The sequence below is a fragment of the Ambystoma mexicanum genome, chromosome 2p (assembly GCF_040938575.1).
Source record: "Ambystoma mexicanum isolate Mex_15411 chromosome 2p, UKY_AmexF1_1, whole genome shotgun sequence".
In the NCBI taxonomy this organism is placed as follows: domain Eukaryota; kingdom Metazoa; phylum Chordata; class Amphibia; order Caudata; family Ambystomatidae; genus Ambystoma; species Ambystoma mexicanum.
The window spans coordinates 1,407,175,491-1,407,196,263 of record NC_090923.1 but is presented as its reverse complement, the minus strand read 5'-3'; the positions used below and the strand labels follow the sequence as shown (position 1 = coordinate 1,407,196,263).

At 47.4% G+C, this 20,773-nt stretch overlaps 1 protein-coding gene across 1 annotated transcript in view; it reads left to right on the top strand.

Moving 5' to 3' along the window:
• LOC138567556 (zinc finger protein 665-like) overlaps nucleotides 1-20,773 on the top strand; it is a 337,940-nt gene that overhangs the window by 31,273 nt on the left and 285,894 nt on the right. The window lies entirely within an intron of this gene.

Below are 20,773 nucleotides of genomic sequence, written 5' to 3'. Positions count from 1 at the left end.
TTTCAATGACTTTCTCATTTCCCCTTTTTTTTTTTACCAGGTCTTATCATCAAAAAGATGGATGTTTTTGACCAGTGATTGCGAATTTCCACTGACAGGTGGATTAAGATCCCAAAGGTGCTTTACAAAAAACATTGGTTCACATATAGAGCTTAGGTTTTTGTCACTTAAAGGTATAGTCAAGTAATTCAGTACATCAATAAGTAACCTCCCCTCCCTTTGGAATTTAACCACTCTCTTCCTTCCATTGTTTATACTCAATTCTTGGGGGTAGAAAGCCATCCCGAGGGTTATTTGATGGTCAATAACAGCCTCCAGGATCTCATGGTCACTCAGGAAGCCGTTAATGATTGAAAAGCGGGCACAACGATCAAAAAGATTCTTAGAAAGGAATAAAGAATCAATGGTGGAATAACTGTCATCCCTTTTCCAAGTTGGCAAGGGGGGACAATCTGTCATGCATGCTGGACGTGGTCCTACGTCCTACGCTCGTAGAACAGCTAGACCGTTCTATTCCAAATGGCGGTTGTTCGATACGTTGCCGGGAAAACGACGTTTGCACTTTACACGTCGCTAACTTCACGTGTATTCTGCTTCGTCACGTGAACTACGGCATTACGTATTTAAGCAGCGTGGAAACTTCACTCGCTGCTTCTGATCGAATCATTTGGCGTTGTGTAGCTGAACCTCCGGTCTGCATCCTTGCAGGTTACTACAGCTACTTTTTGGGCCTTCTATAGCGTGTTTTCCGCCACACGCTGATTCCTGGAGCTGTTTGGTTGCGTGTAAATCCACACGCGCACGTTGTCTTCAAACGCGGCTGGCTTGGGCTGCGTGAATCCTGTTTCCGTGCAAATCCACACGGGCACGCTATCTTCAAGCGCGGCTGGCCTGGGCTGCGTGAATCCTGTTCGCGTGCAAATCCACACGGGCACGCTATCTTCAAGCGCTGCTGGCCTGGACTGCGTGAATCCTGCTCGCGTGTAAATCCACACGTGCACGCTATCTTCAAGCACGGCTGGCCTGGACTGCGTGAATCCTGCTCGCGTGTAAATCCACACGCGCACGCTATCTTCAAGCACGGCTGGCCTGGACTGCGTGAATCCTGCTCGCGTGTAAATCCACACGCGCACGTTGTCTTCAAACGCCGCTGTCCTGGGCTGCGTGAATCCTGTTCGCGTGTAAATCCACACGCATACTTTGTCTTTAAGCGCTGCTGGCCTGGACTGCGTGAATCCTGCTCGCGTGTAAAATCCACACGCATATGTTGTCTTCAAGCGCTGCTGGCCTGGACTACGTGAATCCTGCTCGCGTGTAAATCCACACGCACACTTTGTCTTCAAGCGCTGTTGGCCTGGACTGCGTGAATCCTAATCGCGTGTAAATCCACACGCACACGCTATTTTCTTCGCGGCTGTACAGAACCGCGTGTACTTTGTTTATACCATAAAAAGAGCGCTATTTCCAACTCCTGCACCTGTGATATTAACAGGGGGATTGATTCATTTCTATACTTTACTCTACGTGGGAAGGAAGCTTTTCAAGGATTATTGGAAGGTGACAGTGAACAGTACTTTGGACGCTATCCTGTGGTGCATCAACCCGGTATCTAGCGTGAGCCTCGTTCCGTTCGGGATAAGTCTCCCTTACTAATCTTCCCTTCCTTGTCGTTTGTTCTACCTTGGATTTCCTCAAGAGACTCTGCTGGATTCATCTGCCCTAGACTCAAGGTCAGTGTGTGCATTCATGTCATTTTCTATTCCATCATACTCAGGTTGGGGCAGTTATTCATGATACTTTATTTTGTTCTAGGCTGACTTCCTATACCTTACCCACGCCCTTTCCAGTGATCCACCGCTCTGCCTGTTTTACCAGTCAGAGAGTTGTATCATTTGGAAGGTCTTAACTTGACTTCACAACTATCAAATCGCGTGAACAGGGATCCGGAAGACCCTACCACCTGTATCCTTTTGAGTACCGTATCCTTTTCAGTTAATACTGTGGTGCTCTCTGACACAATCCCCCAAGATGTTCCCATTTGCCGTACATAAATCCCAATCGTTCATAAAGTTACACCACGACTTGCCATTATTGGACAGAAGTTTGCATGAGGACTTTCCAAAGGCATTTATTCTTATGCACTGTGGGTTAAAGTCACCGAGGGCGACTAGCTCATAAGAAGAAAACTGTACAGAGAAGCTTACCAATGATTCTGAGACTGCAAAAAGAAACTCTGAAAGAGAGTAGAACTGTCATGTCTCGCGTTTTCCCCTTCCGGCATCGCTTCTTTCTCTGTACTGCCTGGTCTTTGCCCTGGCCTTTCTCACAATGTCTTTCTCACCGCTTGCACTGACTAGACTACATCTCCCAGGCATACTAGCGGTCCTTCCTACATGTGTATGGCGTGTCTGTTTATACAACAGTCACTCCACAGCTTCGATGCTCCTAAACCGTTGCCTTGTCTCGGAAAGTAGCGTTTGTCTAAAGTTTTTTCCTTGGATTTCCTTGTTGCCGACCCGGACCACCCCTTTTGACTGACGGCTCTCTGCTTCGAGACATTCCGGTTACTGACCTCAGTTTTGTATATGGATTGTGATTGCCTCGCCCTCTCATGTCTGCTGCCCGTTCCCTACCTGTGTACGTTGGCCCCTCTATGAGCCTCGTTCAGTGGCTAAACGCACTCCTGCTGGCGATTGCATGTTACGCTTTTCGCGTATTACTGTGAAGTAATTCAGCTGTTCGCCACACACTCCCCGCATCTCTCTAACAAGCGTGTTGACACAACATAGACTGCTCTGCACCTCTTTTCTGTCACATTGGATTCGGTGGCATTTCTTTGTGGACGCTCTTCAGGTGATTCACCTGGTGTTACCTTTTGGACGCTTTGCTGGGAGTTCATGTGGTTATATTTGTTGGATTTTTTGTTGGGATTTAACTAGTGATTGATTTGGACACTTTGCTGCTTACTCACGGATCACATCCAGGCACTGTAAGAAAACATTCTGGGACTCTCTGCTGTATTTTTCTTCCTTTTGTTTTCTGAAAGACTTTAGTTTGCGCCCTCGTGCCGTACGGGTCAGGGTTGTTGAACTGGACCTTTATTCTGGAACATTTGCTCTCACTTCAAAAGGCACTCATCTCTACAAGTAGGTTTCCAGCTTTTTCACCATTCACTGCAGGTAAGAGTGGGAAGGTGGAGGGTGGTGCGGTTGGGACCAGTGGTTTACCAAGGTATTCATTTTCCACTGTGTCTGTTTGTTTTTCCTCCCATTAGCTCTGTTGCTGCTCCTGCCTTTCCACTCAAGCCCCTAGCCTACCAGGTTAATTGTTATCTTGCCGGCTGCGCTCTTGGGGGGGAAAGTCTTTGTTTCATCATTTTCCAAGAATCAAAGACCACGTGGAATAACCAGTTGACTTTGTACTGGTGGCTAACACGTCCCCAGACGCAACAGATTTGGGAGCCCTTTACGCCTGTCAGTATGGATCCTGGGGCTGATCATTTGATGTCACGACCTTAAACCCGGGACAAGGAACTCGGGGCCCCTGGCCCTCACCACAGTATTTCTACAAAGCCCCAAGGGCCCAATCATGCCCCTCTCGTTTACCCTGGAGCCAGTCCTGGCACCGTTGGCGCCAGGCTCATGTGGCAGGTGAAGTTTCCATTGGGCAATGGACCAACATGGCTGCCCCCACAAGGATCAACGTGTAACTGTAACATGCAGTCTAGCATCCAGGGCGTGGCCCGCCCCAGAGGGTGCCTGCTGGCTATTTAAACCACGCCCGAGTTGAGTTACATGCTTCGTGTTATTCTGATCTTGCAGCCTGACGTTCACCGGGTCCTGCTCAGCATCTTCGGCCTGCAAAGGCGAGAGAAGAAGAAGAACCACGTTATTCATCCTTACCTGCTCTGCATCCTGCCCCTCTGTCAACCCAGAATCTTTCCTGGAATTCGTTATCTTCCTCCAGCAACATCCTAGAGAGGAGAGACGAGAAGAGGACAATTAATAAGCGATCATCCGTCTGCTTCATCCCCTCCAGGCTCGCTTACTTACCAAACTCTCCAGGAAGTCTACCGCCGTACGGGCCTCTTCCATCCGAAGCCCTGTTTCCATCTGGCCACGTTCCTCCAGGAATCTTTCGGCCCCCCGCCAAAAAAAGACAGCACAGGTTAGCCTCATTCAAAGGACTCGCATAGCACCGCGCTCTGCTCGTTCTCTTACCTTCTCGAGCTCCGCCCTCCATATCAGCTCAACGTCACCATCATCCCTTCAGCATAAACAAGAACGAAGGTGAAGGTCTGCCGGGGCAACTGCAATTACAGACATTCATTCTTAACCAGACTAAAGACTTACCTCAAGAGTGGAGTCGCAGCCGGTCTGGACTCCCGGGCCACGCCAGTGGTCGGTGCCCAGCTACAACGCGCCCCTGCTCAGCACGACAGGACGGAGAGCGCACCTTATCGAAACCAATGGTGAGAATAGCTCCAGGGGAGATCGCAAAGGGAGCACGGGGGAGGTGGGCTCCGAGAGGAGGTGTAGTAGCTAAATCCAAACTCCTGTCTTCCAGAATAAGCCCTCGGCAGCCCAAGTCCCCGGGGAAGGTGCAGCGGTCCTAGAAGCATCCCCAGACCAGTCGGGTGGCGTCCCCGTGGATCCAAGGTGAGCATTACAGTTGACTGCTCTTATGCAGGCCTTTTCTGCCCTACGTACTGACATGGCGTCCGCCCATTCGACCTAACATCAACGCATGGACGTTCTACAGAGCTTTGTGCACCCACTACCTCATGACGAGGAGTTTGGTGATGCTGCAGCAGCTGCACCTCTTCCTGTACCAGTTGTTCCACCCCCTGCTCTGGTTCCTATCCTTCTGCCAAGTCTGTTTCCTTTGGCTCCTCCCGAACGATTCTTTGGGGACCCTAAGACTTACCGCACTTTTATAAATCAGTGCAAGTTACACTTTATTTGTCGGCCTTTGGCATTCCCGGATGCCACCACTAATGCTGCTTTTGTTCTCTCCCATTTAGGGGGAACAGCTGCAGCATGGGCCAATCCTCTACTTGAAGCCGATGCTCCGACTTTATATGATTTTGATACACTCATCCAGGCGATGAACGCTGTGTTTAATACTACGTATAAAGCTCAAGCATCCGACCTTGAATTTCTTGCTATATCTCAAGGAAAGCAAGACCTCCTTTCGTACCTCGCCCGGTTTAATCAACTGGCAGCGGAAACCAACTAGCCTGAGCAAAAGAAGGCAGCGTTTTTTAATAAGGCGTCTTTCAACTCGTCTGAGAGGCCTTATCAGTGGCACCATCTATTCCCACTGGGTTTCCTGAGTTATTAGACCTAGTACTACAAGTTGATGCTCATCTCCGGCAGCGCCTGGTGAATGCCGGGTACCTGAGTTCCGTTCTACCAAAAATGGTGCTGGCTTCTTGTCTAGTCCTGGGGATCCCAAACCCATGCAAATCAGGGCGATCAACAGCCCTTTAACCAAGGCAGAAAGGTAGAGACGGATGACCCATAACCTTTGCCTCTATTGCGGTCAAACTGGCCATTTCATCCTTGTCTGCCCTAAAAGACCAGGTAGGAGTACGGGAAATGCCAAGAGTCATCCTTAGACCGAGCCGGCAGGATGAGTCACCCACATACAGCTCGGGTGGTCCCCTATCTTCCTCGCATGTGTACATCTCCATGGTCTTTACAGCACCCGACCTAGACTCATTCAACAGTCTAGTAGTGATAGACTCTGGTGCTAGTTCCAATTATATGGATATTCGACTGGCACAATGATATGGACTTCCTATCATTGCAAAGGAACGTCCTGAGGAGGTCTGTGCTGTGGACGGTTCATGTCTGGTCTCTGGGCAAGTCACAGAACAAACCTGCCCTGACGAAATGACAACGACAGAAGGCCACTCCGAATGGATTGCTTTTGATCTAATCTCGGCACCACAGTTCGGGATAATATTAGGCCTTTCTTGGCTTCAGATACATAACCCTGTCATTGATTGGGTAAAGCAAACAGTCCGGTTTTTGTCAGGTTTTTGCACCACACAGTGTTTTCGTACCCATGAAGCAACTCTGTTATCTCCTTGTCTAGCCTTGTTGGCTAATATCCCCACGGTTAGTGCTACCATACAGGTATAACTTCCAGACCTACCATCAGTTTATCGAGAGTTTGCTGACATCTTTGACAAGGGCCTCTCTGAGCAGCTCCCCCCAAATCGGAGCTATGACTGCCCTATTGATTTAGTGCCCGGAGTGGTCATTCCTCATGGTCGAGTTTATTCTTTGACCCAAAAGGAAGAGGAACATCTCTGCGAGTATATGGAGAAAACGGTACTTTTGGGCCACATACGTCCTTCACGATCCCCGGCGGCCTCTCCGATTTTCTTTGTGCCTAAAAAGGAGGGGGATTTACGCCCTTGTGTGGATAATAGAGCCCTAAACAAGATTATGATAAAGAACCAGTATCCTCTGCCACTGATATCGGAAGTCCTCAACCGCTTGTCCTTATCTACCATCTTTTCTAAACTCGATCTAAGAGGAGCGTACTGTCACGGAGTTCCCCCCTTCTCACCTGAGACCGATCCTTGCTGGACTCCGTGGGCGGTGTCTTGTTGCGGACAGACCTGGACTTGAATAAGGCTGAGCGAGTCTCTTCTGACTCCAGCGTGCGTTTAAGATTCCGGGATGCAGCAATCCCGGGATCCGGGAAACGAAGAAGACATGCTGATGGCGCACAAGTCCAGGAAGCAAGAGAAAAAGGGAAAGGGGCAAGGAACGGAAGTAGAAAAGCTAGGAACCAGGAAAGCAATACTGCGAACTACGGAGCACACGTCTGATCGCTACTTGGCAATAGCATTGAGACGCGCGGAGCCGCAGGGGTGCGGTCTATTAGTAGAATACGTTACGTCCAACGTATAGACCGCGGAAGGCGTGTCACGCTGGATGGCCATGTTGGGAGTGTCAGGGAATGCAAGGCCCGTTGCGATAAGGACCAGGAAGACCAAAAGGGGCGCGTCCTGTGGGTCATGACAGCATGCCTCCTCCGAAAACCTGTTCCTCCAGGTTTGCCTGGGTGTATGAGGTGGTATCTTCTGAGCAGTCGAGGGGTATTCAGATTAGAAAGTGGTTCCCAAGTTCTTTCACTGGGGGGATATCCTTTCCATTCAACCAGGTATTGAAGCTGACCCCGTTTATACCTGGAGTCGCATATCCGGGACACTTCATACTCTAGTTGATTGTCCACCACCACAGGAGAGGGTCTGTAGGATTTCCGGGAGGATTGAATGTAAGGTTTTAAAAGGAGGTGTGAAAAACTGGGTGAATCTTTTTCCAGGATTCTGGTAGCTTGAGCCGGTATGAGACTGGGTTTATAATTTCCTTGATGGAAAACGGACCATAATACCGGGGGGCCAATTTGTTTGGCCGTAGATGTCGGGTAGTAATTTCGAGGACAACCAGACTTGATCTCCAACTGAATAAGAAGGCCCGGGTCTTCTTTTGGAATCCGCATATCTCTTGGTCTGTGTTCTGGCCTTCTCTAAGTGCTCTTTGGTCTCCTTATGTATGTTGATGAGTGTTTCAATCCAGGAGTCGACAGTAGGTACCGGTGTGGGTTGTGGAAGAACAGAGGGCAGAACTGATGGATGGAATCCTTGGCTGCAATAAAAGGGACTGGTCTTAACTGCTGAATGATCGGAATTGATATAGGCGAATTCAGCCACGGGTATCAGGAGCGACCAGTCATCCTGAACCTTAGTAGCAAAACAACGAAGATATTGTTCCAGAGTCTGATTAGCACGTTCTGTGGCCCTGTTGGTTTGAGGGTGATAACCTGATGAAAGAGCGCGTTGGATTCCTAATATTTGACAGAGGTGTTTCCAGAATTGTGAGACGTATTGAGGTCCTCGATCGGAAATTATCTTGGAAGGAAGTCCATGAAGGCGGAATATGTGCTCCAGGAAGATTCCGGGCAGTTCAGATGAGGATGGTAGCTTATTGAGGGGTGTGAAATGAGCCATATGAGTGAACAAGTCAATGGTGACCATGATGGTGGTGTACTCTCTGGAAGGCGGTAATTCCACAATGAAGTCTGTAGCGATAAATTCCCATGGCCTTGTTGGCAGTGCGGGTTGTAGCAGAAGACCCGCCGGCCTCTTGTTGTCATGTTTATTCTGACTACAGATTGCACAGGCTTGGACGTATAGCTGTATGTCAGTCTTCATTTTAGGCCACCAAAATTGTCTTTGTATGAGGTGGAGGGTGTTGGTGATGCCACAATGTCCGGAGTGAAGGGTATCATGACAGAGGTTTATTATTCTTTGTTGTAATTTTTGTGTAGGAATGAGCAGAGCGTTGTCCTTGAACAAATATCCTTCCTTGACTCTCAGGTTCCATTGATTCTTTCTTGAAATATTCTTCCAGAGTTCAGAGGATTGGGTTTGTATTCGGATTTCTTCCAGGAGGTTCACTGCTTGGGCTACAAAAATCGTGTGGGGAAACATCTTAGGATAGGCCTTATCTTCGGTAGTTTCATAGTCAGGCCATCGAGATAAGGCGTCAGCAATCAAGTTTTGTGATCCAGGAACATGAGTGATGTGGAACTAGTACTGGGCAAAGAAGAAGGCCCAACGAGCCTGACGACTGTTCCGACACTCTAATGACTGTAGAATTTGGAGATTTCGGTGGTCCGTGCGGACCTGGACTGGATATCTTGCTCCTAGGAGTAGATGTCGCCACTCAGTGAAGGCTTGGCGGATGGCTAAAAGTTCTTTTTCCAGGACGGAGTAGTGTGTCTCACTGGGAGTCAGGGTTCGTGAAAGTTAAGCAATGGGGTGTTCTATTTTATCCTCAAATTCTTGCTTCAACACCGCTCCAATGGCGTAGTTAGAGGCATCCGTTTCCACAAGGAATGGCCGATCAATGTCGGGTTGGGCCAGAATGGGAGCTTGAGTAAATATTGTCTTCAAGAGTTGGAATGCCTTATCTTGCGGAATACACCAGACAAAGAGGGTGTCTTTCTTCAGGAGAGCAACAATCGGTTGAACAATCTCAGAGAAGGTGGGTATAAACTTCCGGTAGAAATTGGCAAGCCCCAGGAAGGATTGAACTTGTTTCACAGACGTGGGAGCAGGCCAGGATAATATAGCCTTTACCTTTGAAGGGTCCATGCCAATTCCCTCTGGAGTAAGGATAAATCCTAGGTAATGAACAGAAGCAACGTGAAACAGACATTTCTCGGGTTTGGCCAAGAGCTTATGTTCACAGAGTCGTCGTAGTACTGCCTTTACGTGCTCTTCATGCTTTAGAAGGTCCTTGGAGTAGATCAAAATGTCGTCCAGGTAGACGATGACGAAGAGGAATAGCATGTCGGAGAACACCCTGTCCATAAAAGGTTGAAAGACTGCTGGGGCATTAGCTAATCCAAAGTGCATGACCAGATATTCAAAGTGACCAAAGGGTGTTCTGAATGCTGTTTTCCATTCGTCTCCTTCCCGGATACGAATCAAATGATAGGCACCCCGGATGTCCAGTTTCGTGAAAATCACAGCGCCTCTGACCGCTTCCAGGATATCCGAGATTAAGGGTAAAGGTCCTTGAGGGTGCATTGATTTAATCCACGATAATCGAGGCAGGGTCTGAGTTCCTTAGTGTCCTTCTTAGGAACAAAGAACAATGAAGCTCCGGCTGGAGATTTTGAAGGTCTTATGGTGCCATTCTTAAGGTTGGTATCCAAGTATTCACGGAGGGCCTATTTCTCAGGTTCGGAAAGGATGAACATCCTGGCAAAAGGAATCACTGCTGAGGGATCCGTGTCTATGGTGCAGTCTTCAGGCCTGTGAGGGGGTAAGGCCTGGACTATGGCAGTTGAGAACACATCAACAAATCCCTGATAGGCCTTAGGGACCTGCACGATATTGGAAACCATGAGAGGTGCTTGATGGTCTATGTCTCGGGAGGATAGCTCAGGGGCAACATGCTCAGCTTGGAAACAAGACAACACGGAGCAACACAGGTTCGATCCCCGGTTCTGCACTTAGAAACCTCTGGGTATTAAGCGCGTTATAAATAACCTATCATACCATATTGGTGGTTCTTTGGAGGGGGTCAAGGAGGGATCCAGGATTAGACAGTGAGACATACAAAACTCTGAGCCGAGGAATAGTGATCCTGCTGTCCAATTGATATACGGATTGTGTTTCTGTAACCAGGGCATGCCCAGTACCAAGGGGTAATGGGCTGACTTAATAATGTTGAATCGAATCCGCTCTTGGTGGTGGTTAATTGAAAGCTGGATCTCTTTGGTCTGCAGGCTTATGGGCCCCGAAGTGAGGGGTCTTCCATCGATAGCTTCCACCGGCTGCATGATGCTTCGTGTTTCGTATGGGATGTGGTGACTAAAAACCCAATCTTGATCAATGAATATTCCCATAGCCCCGCAGTCTACCAAGGCCAAAACAGGATAGGTCTTATTCCCGGAGGTTGATAGGAAGTCCTGTAGTATCACTAGATTGTTTTGTCCAGGAGAGTTCAAGGATGGAATTGATGTGGAGCAAACATCTTTCTCCCGAAGCCCTGCTCCATCTAGGATCGGGAGTTGGCGTTTCCCGAACGCCGAGGAGGGGCCAGAGGGCATTCTCTAACCCAGTGTTTGTCTGAGGCACAATACATGCACAACCCCGTATTAATCCTTCTCATCCTTTCTTGCGGAGATATGGGTCCACGGAAGGCTCCTATCCGCATGGGTTCTGGTTCGGTGACTGATCCAGGGTTTGTGTCAGATTTGGAGGTACTCTCAAAGGACACCTTCGGAAGGTTTCTCCTAGATTTTTTCTTCTCTGCCTTCCTTTCCTGGATGCGAAAGTCTATTTGCATGGCGAGGTCCATAAGAGCCTGGAATGAGTTTGGTCAGGCCACTCTGGCTAACTCATCTTTAATCTCCTCATTTAGTCCTCTCCTGAAAAGGGTAAAACTTGCCTCCGGAGACCAATCAGCTTCCTTGACCAATTGCTTGAAGCGGGTTACATACGTGAGCACATCCTGGGATCCCTGCTGAAAGTCTAAGAGGCGTTCCTGGGCACTAAAGACCTGCTCTGGGCGATCAAACATGGTCTTTAGGGCCTGTATGAAACCATCATAGTCATCTCGGAGAGCGTCGCCAGAGTGAACTAGTGCATTTCCGGAAAGGTGAGAGATTATGAATCCCACCTTAGCCCTGGGAGTGGAAAAGTAATAGGGCTTAAATGTAAAGTGAACCAAACATGAGTCCAGGAATCCACGAAGGGTTTTTGCCGACCCATCGTATTTGTCAACAATGCCGCCCAGTAACACACTTTCTTTTGCGGCTGAATCACGGGATAGAACTAATTGCTTGAGAGCAGCGTTTTCCGCCTTTAAATTCTGCACCTCGGTGGTTAATTCTTGCATACCTCGCATCAGATCCTTGACGGCCGCTTCCATGTCGACTTCGAGTGCGGTCGGTAGGCATGTCAAACTGTCAGAGTTCCCCCCTTCTCATCTGAGACCGATCCTTGCTGGACTCAGTGGGCGATGTCTTCTTGCAGACAGACCTGGACTTGAATAAGGCTGAGCGAGTCTCTTCTGACTCCAGCGTGTGTTTAAGATTCCGGGATGCAGCAATCCAGGGATCCGGGAAACGAAGAAGACGTGCTGATGACGCACAAGTCCAGGAAGCAAGGGGAAAGGGAAAGGGGCAAGGAATGGAAGTAGAAAAGCTAGGAACCAGGAAAGCAATACTGCGAACTACGGAGCACACTTCTGATCGCTACTTGGCAATAGCATTGAGACGTGCGGAGCCGTGGGGGTGCGGTCTATTAGTAGAATACGTTACGTCCAACGTATAGACCGCGGAAGGTGTGTCACGCTGGACGGCCATGTTGGGAGTGTCAGGGAATGCAAGGCCCGTTGCGATAAGGACCAGGAAGACCAAAAGGGGCGCGTCCTGTGGGTCATGACACCGTACAATCTTGTACAAATCCGATGGGGGGATGAGTGGAAAACTGCGTTTAAAACAAAGTTTGGGCTGTAGGAGTATTGCGTCATGCCTTTTGGCCTCTGCAACGCCCCGGCCACCTTTCAACACTTTATTAATGATATCTTCAGGGATATGCTGGATTGCTATCTGGTGGTCTACTTGGACGATTTTCTCGTCTTCTCCAATACAGAGCAACAACCTGTGCAGCATGTACGCTCTGTATTACAGCATCTTTGAGAACACTAATTGTTTGCCAAACTCGAAAAATGTTTTTTTCAAGCAACATCAGTGGAATTCCTGGGTTTTCGGATATCGGTCCAAGGTGTACATATGTGTTTCTCCAAGGTAAGAGCTGTACTGGAGTGGCCGGTCCCGACGTCTCTGAAAGTGCTGCAATGCTTTTTTCGGTTTTGCCAATTTTTACAGGAGGTTTATAGCGGCATTCTCCTCTAAAGTGGCACCCCTCACACGCCTAACTAGTCCTTCCGTTCCATTTGTCTGGGATGAAAGAGCACAACAAGCCTTCCAGACGCTAAAGGGAGCCTTTACATCAGCCCCGGTCACACAGCATCCGGATCCTTTGCTTCCTTTCATAGTGGAAGCTGATGCCTCTGCTATAGCAGTCGGGGCTATTCTTTCCCAGATGTGTCCTTCCACACAACGTCTACATCCCGTGGCATATTACTCTTCGAACTTTATCTCCAGTAGAGAGGAATTATACCATCATGGACAGAGAATTACTAGTGATAAGAGCAGCGTTTAAAGAATGGAGGCATCATCTCTTGGGGGCCAGGCATCCAGTTACTGTATACACTGACCATCGCAATCTGCAAGCCTTATCTAACAGCAAGTGCACCAATGCTTAAATAAGATGGCATTTGTTCTTTACCTTGTTTGATTTCATAGTAATGTATCGTCTGGGACCATCCCATGGAAAAGCTGATGCCCTATCCCGCATCGGCACAGACCTGGTGAGTCCAAAACCAACAACATCTGTTCAGCCTCATGAGTCGGTGGTTTGTGTCTGCTCGGTTTCCTCGTCAATTCTGGATCAGTTACAACAGTGGACCAAGGATCATGCAGACACGGTCATTTCACTAGCAATCAATAATAAGTCTGGCTTTCCTTATGTGAACAGATTGTTGTATTTACCTGGTAGTCGTTCCCGTTTGAAAGCCTTGGAGTGTTCACACGATACCCGTTTGACTGTTCATCCATGTCAGACCTAGACTTATGACCTTTTGCATCAATGGTGTTGGTGGCCTGGCATGAAGAAAGACACCAAGTTATACGTATCCAAATGCGCTATGTGCTACCAGTGTAAAACGCAGCCAGGTAAACCAGTTGGTCTATTACAACGCATGCCTCTACGCCCACAACCCTGGTACATGGTGACACTCGACTTTGTGGTCAAACTGCCACCTGTTAAAGACATGTCAGCCATCCTGGTAGTAATGGATGTGTTTACCAAAATGGCGCGTTTCATTCCATGCCCAGGAATACCGTCTGCTACTTTGTTGGCCACATTGTTTTTTAATCACATGGTCCGTCTCTTTGGCTTACCTTCTGTGATGATATCAGATCAGGGTTCACAGTTTACGTCACGTTTTTGGCGTGCCTCGACCAAATCTCTGGGTATCGATGCACGTCTTTCCTCTTCATATCATCCCCAGACAGATGGACAAACTGAACGCACAAATGCAACGATGGAACAGTACCTCCGTTGCCTTTGTCTGCAGTTTCAGTCGGATATCGGTTTTGGGGGTGGCCAAATTTGCCTTTAACAATTCTCGACATTCGTCCGTGGGCTGTTCCCCAATATATGCCTTGTACGGTCAACCCTCCCCCCCCCGAACTATACCTCTGATTTTGCCTTCACTAGAATTGGTGCCTGCAGCCAAAAAGGCACATACCACGCTCATGACCATCCGTGCTGTGGTTTCCCACCATCTTCTGATTGCCCCACAACGTACTAAATTCCAAGCGGATAAGCATCGCCTTCCAGCGCCTGTCTATAAACCAGGCGACCAGTTTTTGGCTTTCCACAAAAGATCTACGATTGAAAGGGAAACGCAAGCTGCTACCCCATTTTGTGGGTTCTTATGTGATCATGCAGTGCCTTAACCCTGTTGCTTTTCGCCTTGATATACCTACACATTGGCGAGTGCACCCTGTGTTCCATGTTTCCTTGCTTCGCCCCTTTGTCTCTGGCAACCGGCTCCCTGTTACTCCTGCTCCTGTCTCCGCACATATTAACAAAAAAGAGGGCAATCCACATAGAAACCAATATTCATTTCATTGTCATCGTTTCACAGAGAAAGTAATACATTTATGGAGAAGGATTTGAATCAGAGTCGTATAGGTTACTAGAGGAAACAACAAAATACAGGTGCACTCTGGTAACTGCAGTTCTGGTATATTTAAATTAAGAGAAAATAATGAGAACATCAATGTAACAACCAAAGACATGTGACAAAAATTCAAAAAACATACAAAAAAGTTAAAGGTATGTGCAAACAAAAGATACATATATGTTTACATAATTAGATTCTTAGATCAAGACAAATCACAAGTAGTCAGAAAAACAATTAACAGGCTTGTGTTTAGAGAGTAAATTGAACAAATCCTGCTGGGCAAAAAAAGGAATCAGGATATTGTTATATGTACAGCATACAGGGCTGTAGTCATTTACAGGACTGTAGACCTGTTAGCTATTTAAACAAGTCTTCAAATTTGTTGAGTGCCAACGTGTAAAGATACCAAATCTTTTAAGAAGGAATGTCCAGTGCTACTCTGGAGGGTATTTTGGAGATAAATTCCCCCCTTGAAGTTGTCGTGCACTGGAAAACACGTTTCGGCTATGCCAATAGTTGGTGGCATCTATATATAATAGCCTTCCTCAGGGCGAAAAAGACGAGCTGCTGGCTCTGTGGGAGAAGGAGGCAAAGAAAAGAGAAAAAGGATACAAATATGTTTCAGATAGGGTAAATGAGTGCACCCGCACATTGTTGTTTTAAAATCTCCTCCATGGGGAGTGTTTGGAGAGCTAAAAAAAGGGGGGCGAGTCCACAGATTACTTACTCTGTTGCAGAGGCAGGAGTAAGCACAATGTGTCACATATGGTACTTCAACCGGGGGCATGCTCAGGGGTCCACCTCGGCATTCCGAAAAAGCAGATATCTAAAGGCAAAGGTAAATAGGATGCAGACCGGAAAGGCTAATATTGAGTCAAGTGAATGCTCCTACCCCTGTTAGTATTAGTGAATGCAAATAACAGTGACACCATATGGGAAATGATTGTAATCTTCCTCATGAGGGAAAGTGGGTTAGTATAAATAGGTGGAAGACATGCGGGGGCTGGAATGGCGCACCCTGTGAGGGAAGTCACAGTGTGGTATAAGTGCTGGGTAAGGCTGCTCGGAGTGTGATAAGAACACATGTATTTGTGACCTTGCAGGCAGGCCTACCTGGGTGTTGAGTAGGGAGACCTTGGTAGAACCAGGGAAAAAGGTCTAGATGTATCCGCCGCACGGCATCAATGGATTAGCTCACTTTCCAGTGGAACGGACGAACGGCTCACTGTTCTTGCGTGCCGGAACGAGGAGTCCTCCAGTATTTGCAGAACTGAAAAGGCGGGTGGGGGTAGGGAAGTGTAGTTTTAGCAGTACGTATCGCCAAAAAAATTAAAATATATATATTATAAGTGCAAACTGAATCAGCAAGGAAAAATGTGTGTACTATATTTTTAGTACAAAATCTGTCTTCAAGGAAAATGGATGTCTTGTTCTAACATTAATGCATTATAAATGCTCAAAGTCGATAAAAGCACGAATCCTTGGATTAATTTAATGACATGCTGAGGGGATCAAAGAAATATATATACAGTTTTGCCACGGGTAAGTTATCACATTACCTGTCTTAGATCTAGAAAGCTGGTCGAGAAAGAGCCGGAGGCTGGCTTGTTCGTTCAGTCAGCACCCCGCGCGGTGGTTGTCACACGCAGAAGGGAGCTCGAAGTGAAATGGTCGAGGCGCGGTAACCATAGTGAAGGAAGCTATGGCCGTCGTCTAGAAAACCTAGCTCGATCAAGAGCGGACCATACCAACAGTGGTATAGCCAGGGGGTGTGTGAAAATGAAAAGCAGCGATCCGAGTGTCGGATCATGAGACTCTCGGGTGGGGATGTAATAATATCCCATCCAGGGGCCGATGTGAGGCACAAACGCGCTGCACAATACTGACAATGAGCAAATCGGCATGTCGCCCCCTAAAAGCAAATGAAAGGGCGTAGACACATCCACTAATGGAATATGCCGGACCCGGGAGTGCCGGTCCCAGTAGTCGCTGGGTTGCTGGGCAACCAGGCACGCATCGGGAAGGAGTGAAAGCATATATTGGAGTGCAATGAGACATTACGAACTACACACGGAAAAGAGGGGATTAAATTACCCTGGTGTCAGCAGTCTGGAGCTGCAGTTGATGAAATGGTGGACTTGTCGACGTGAATGCAGGTAACATGAGGCGTTCGCCGTATCTGACATCCTAGTGCCAGGACCTGCATAGAGAAGTTGTTTGGAAGGTGCAGAGGACGTTGGGACTTGTAGTGCATCACAATAGTCAAAGTTCACCTCACGTGCTCAGGGCTTCTGGTTTGTAAGAGAAACCCGTGGGCTGTGTATGATTGCATCAAAAAATGCTCAGAAATACAAGGTGGGGGCCATCGATGTCGAGCGGTGTATATTAGATAGGCCATATACACTCCTCGTTAAGGCCATTGTAGTAACTGTCTAGACGATGTATCCCCCTTGCTTCTTTTAGCAGCAAGCTGCTTGTGACGTTGGTGGAATTGGTGACGGTGTCAACAATCCACCATGTTATTTCGTCAGGTGAGTGGTGTGCTTCGATGTAGTGAGCTACCAAGGGTGCTGAAAGATTCTTACATCTAATGCGAGATCTATGCTCACAAATTCGCACATGGACCGCTCTTTGTGTTTGGCCTACATACCGCAGGCCACATGGACATTCAATAATGTAAATGGCCTGTTTCGTTTTGCAGTTCGTTAAATTGCGGAGGGTCCATACTCGGTCAGAGATCTTAAAGTCTTTGACTTTGTGAGTAAATTTGCAGGAAGAGCAATTGCCACACGGAAAATGTCCCTGTGTAGTACGCAGGTTCCAAAGTCCTAGTCCTGGGGCCGGTCTGACAAATCTTGAGTGGACCAATTGGTCTCTCAGGTTCTTCGCTCGCTTATAGGCAAACTAGGGTAGGGGTTCATTGGGTAGACAAAGTTTAGTCAAAGCCCAGTGTTTAGAAATAAGTTTGCGAATGTGAGGAGTATGAGTACCATGTGTAATGACACATGTCATTCTTGAATCTCGAGCTGTGATGTTTTCTTTCTCGGCCAAAAGGGCGTCTCTGTTATAAAACCTTGCTCTTTTTTTGGATTGTGAAATGATGTGATGGGGATAGCCTCGTTCTTTCAGCCTCTCATCAAGGTCTGCTGCATGTTCATAGAAGTCATTAACTTCAGAACAATTCCTTCTAATGCAGAGATATTGACCATAAGGTAAATTTTCCTTGATGTGTTTGGGGTGGTCGCTGAGGAAAAGCAACAAAGTGTTGCGGTCACTGGGTTTCCTAAAGAGATTGCATTTCAGTACCCCATTGGTATGTTCAATTTGTAGATCTCGAAAACTGATAACTGATTTACTCGACGTTATGGTGAATTGGATATTGGGATTTATTTTATTGAGCCAGGTGTGGAACAGTTTTAGATCTGATTCTGTGCCTTCCCAGATACACAGAATATCGTTGATGTACCGTTTCCATTTTTGTACTTGTTTTCTGAAGGGATTGTTGGTCGAAAGGATATGGGTCTCTGCAAAATCAGCCATATATAGTATAGCCAGACTGGGGGCAAAAGTAGCCCCCATTGCGGTACCCTTAGTTTGCAAATAAAATTGGCTGTCAAACTCGAAATAGTTCTTAGATAGAGCCAGAGTGAGAAGTTCTATAATGTAGTTAGCAGGGACCTGGTTTTGTAGTTGAAATTGAGTCAGAAATTTGAGCATACACTCTATAGCATCTGTCTGTGGGATGCTCGTCTAGAGTGAGCATAGGTCTAAAGTCACTAGCAGTTGTTTATTAGGATCAAAACCAATACCTTCGAACACCTGTATGGTTTGCATTGTATCTCGAAGGTATGTAGAGGTTTCTATGCTCATAGGTTTCAGAAATGAGTCAATGAAACGACATATAGATTCAAGTGCGGATCCACACCCTGAGACGATTGGTCGCCCGGGTGGGTTTGTAGGATCTTTGGAAGCACGTATATTGTGGGAATCCTTCCTGGGTTAGTAGTTAGGAACTCCCATTCTTTTGGTGTGATCCACTCTCGATCTCTAGCATATGTTGCTATTTCAGAAATTTCAGATATGATTTCCTTTGTCAGCAGGGTTGATCACAAGAGCTTTATTTTTTGACAGCTCTAATATTGCCTCTCTTTCTAGTCGTGAGATGTTATGATGATGCTGGATTTCTTTTGTTTTTAGTTTCTTAAGGTCCGCCATGATGCATCTTTCAAAGGCAATGATCTCGGGAGGTACCTGGTTATCTTGAGGAAAAAAAGTTGATGGGACACGTAATCCCGAGTCTTCTTCGGTTTCCATGGGGTTGTCATCGTCAAAATAAACTTTCAGACGTATTGTTCTGAAGAATTTTCTTATTACTGTCTCTGTATTGAACCAATCAGTTTGGTGCGTTGGGACAAAAGTGAGTCCCTTGGACAGAAGGGATGTCTGTGCTGGCGACAATTCAATGTTGGCTAGATTGGAGATAGGAATGGGTAGTTGATTTATCGGGTCCTTTTCTTTCGGCCTCTCGACCGGGCGACCGGTTTTGGGCTTTCCACAAAAGATCTACGATTGAAAGGGAAACGCAAGCTGCTACCCCATTTTGTGGGTTCTTATGTGATCATGCAGTGCCTTAAACCCGTTGCTTTTCGCCTTGATATACCTACACATTGCTGAGTGCACCCTGTGTTCCATGTTTCCCTGCTTCGCCCCTTTGTCTCTGGCACCCGGCTCCCTGTTACTCCTGCTCCTGTCTCTGCACATGGCCAAGACGAATATGAGGTCCGGGCCATTCTGGACACACGTGTACGCCGTGGTCTGCGCTATTATCTTATAGACTGGAAGGGTTATGGTCCCGAGGACAGGACCTGGGAACCGGTGTCTAACGTTCATGCTCCCCAGCTGGTACGGGCCTTCTGGAGGTCTTGAAGTCTTACCTCCGCCACGGGGGGAGGACATCATTGCGAGGGGGTACTGTCATGTCTCGAGTTTTCCCCTTCTGACATCGCTTTTTTCTCCGTACTGCCCGGTCTTTGCCCTGGCGTTTCTCACAATGTCTTTCTCGCAGCTTGCACTGACTAGACTACATCTCCCAGGCATACTAGTGGTCACGTGATCCTGATCGCCATCCTTCCTACGTGCGTATGGCTTGTCTGTTTATACAGCAGTCACTCCACGGCTTCGGTGCTGCTAAACCGTTGCCTTGTCTCGGAAAGTAGCGTTTGTTTAAAGTTTTTTCCTTGGATTTCCTTGTTGCCGACCCAGACCGCTCCTTTTGACTGCCTCACTGAAAGCTCCCTACCGGCTCTCTGCTTCGTGACATTCCGGTTACTGACCCCAGTTTGGTATATGGATTGTGATTGCCTCGCCCTCTCCTGTCTGCTGCCCGTTCCCTACCTGTGTACGTTGACCCCTCTACGAGCCTTGTTCAGTGGCTAAACACACTGCTGCTGGCGATTGCATATTACACTTTAAGCGTATTACTGTGAACTAAATCAGCTGTTCGCCACAGGCTCCCCGCATCTCTCTAACAAGCGTGTTGACACAACATATACTGCTCTGCACCTCTTTTCTGTCACATTGGATTCGGTGGCATATCTTTGTGGATGCTCTGCAGGGGATTCACCTGGTGTTACCTTTTGGACGCTTTGCTGGGAGTTCATCTGGTGATATTTGTTGGATTTTATGTTGGGATTTAACTAGTGATTGATTTGGACGCTTTGCTGCTTACTCACGGATCACATCCAGGAACTGTAAGAAAACATTTTCTTCCTTTGTTTTCTGAAAGACTTTAGTTTGCACCCTTGTGCCGTACGGATCAGGGTTGTTGAACTGGACCTTTATTCTGGAACATTTGCTCTCACTTCAAAAGGCACTCATCTCTACAAGTAGGTTTCCAGCTTTTTCACCATTCACTGCAGGTAATAGTGGGAAGGTGGAGGGTGGTGCGGTTGGGACCAGTGGTTTACCAAGGTATTCATTTTCCACTGTGTCTCTTTGTTTTTCCTCCCATAGCTCTGTTGCTGCTCCTGCCTTTCCACTCAAGCCCCTAGCCTGCCAGGTTAATTGTTATCCTACCGGCTGCGCTCTTGGGGGGAAAGTCTTTTTTTTTTTAATAATTCTGTTTATTACGTTTTAGTAACACAACAACAAAACAGACATGAATCAAAGGCATACATCAGATCATGGTAGTAAGGCAGTTTTCAAAAAAGCAAAAGGAACCCAGTCGGGTCGGGAGCCATCTGGCATTTGTGGGATAAGGCAGGTAACCAATGTTAACAACAGTACATTTCTATTTTCAACGGCACATTTCAGTTAGCGTCCAGCCATTTACCCCATATTTTTCCGAATTTGCGGGGGCAACCCCGTGCATTATAAATCCGGCGCTCCGAGGCCGCGCATCTGTCCAGCTCATTGCT